This window comes from Apium graveolens, unplaced genomic scaffold (genome assembly GCF_009905375.1).
Source record: "Apium graveolens cultivar Ventura unplaced genomic scaffold, ASM990537v1 ctg6660, whole genome shotgun sequence".
NCBI lineage: Eukaryota > Viridiplantae > Streptophyta > Magnoliopsida > Apiales > Apiaceae > Apium > Apium graveolens.
In genome coordinates, this window is record NW_027419675.1 from 19,284 (window position 1) to 21,036 (window position 1,753).

Genomic DNA, 1,753 nt, shown 5'->3' on the forward strand with positions numbered 1-1,753 from the left:
ATGGGAATATTATTTAAATAATAATATTCAGATATTTTCTAATATATTGGGACTGATTTACTTTATTAATCAGCATTACTCCAAACACTCTAAAAAGTGTTTTCGAGTCTTTAAAATGATTTTTAAAAGTTAGAGCGGATCCCAAAACTCATTTTTATATATTTAAGATCTTCCTTTTTAAAGGGGATTTAAATACTCGCTCAAAACCAGAGGGATCCGGCTCTGTGGTGTATTTTATATTCGCAACAAGGTTGCTGTTTTGGTAAATGAACTGATTACTTACCCAACGTTCGGGAAGTAAGTCCATCTATCGAGTCGGCATAAGCAACATGGGCTCAGTGGGCGTCCATGAAAGTGTAAGTGGCTCAGTGGGAGTCCATCAAATGCGTAAGTGGCTGAGTGGCTGAGTGGCAAGCCAGCATAAGGTCCTATTGCGGCCTGGGTGATGACCAGTGGGGAATTCGTCCATCTACTAGTAGAAAAGGTTACTTATTGGTATCTTTGCCTGATCAGCAAGATATCAGGTTTATGCCAAGGTTTTCTCCTTTCCAAATTCATTGGATATTGCAACTCTGTTTATAATTTTCATAACAGAGGTTTTCAAGGAGTGTATGAAATGTATATATAAGTGTATATATATACGGGACTTAATGAAGTATCTCATAACTTCATTTCTTTCAAATGATATTTCAAAGATTGAATCTATTCAAGTCTTATCTTGTAGTCTCATCAGTGTGATGAACTTTTGAAACTGATTATAACTTGAACGGTGGTAGTTCAAGTAGTATTTGGAAAAGATATAAGTATACTGGAATGTCTTGTAAATTCATCTTTTCAACTTATATCTGGTTAATGATTATCTTATGCATGACAAAGATTTTCACAAAAACGTTGAGACAAGGTAAGATATATGAGATCACCTTGCAACTATATTTTTATACAGTTATAAACTGGAACTTTGTGTATATTAGGCATGGAAGAGGACTTCCAAGATTTTGAAAAGTATATAAGTATATATACTGAATATTTTGCGACTTCATCGCATTAAGATATCAAACTTGGTCCATTTCTTTTGACCAAGACTTTCATGAGTACTATGAGAAGGCTCATATATTGTTAATCATTATACATATTATTTTGGTGGGCTTGCTGCTCACCCTTGCTTTCTTCTTTCATCAGACAACAACAGATAGAAAAGATGAATAGCTGAGGTAGGAACTACCAATAGGCTAGGCTTTCAACTTTTGATGTACCAGACTTATGTATCTTTATCAATTGTAATAATGGCAAAGAAATGTAAATTTATTCAGAATCCCTTTTAAGGTGTATTGGCATATAATTTTGGAATAAAATGACTCGTGTTATTTTTGGATATTCATCTCTGAGACTATAACTTGTGGTGTGTGTGTTTATTGTGGGGTCACAGTACAGAGTAGTTGATTGTTTATTAAGATTGAGTGTTATTAAGGGAAATGGAACTCGTGACAACCAGAATCCCCGACCCCGGATTTGGGGGTGTTACAGTATTAAACCATTATATTTTCAAATTTTATAGACGTATAGGGTCTCAATATAATTGGCGTCTATTCAGCTTCTATCTCTTTTTGGATGTCTGGTAGTAGGGTATTCGTACAACAAAATTTAGCGTTTACTAGTTTCGTGTTGTCTGATTAGTGTCATCACCATTGCATGCTATGGTTAAGAACAAAAAGGGCTATTGAATGAAGTAGTAATGAAGTTAGAATGTCATGTT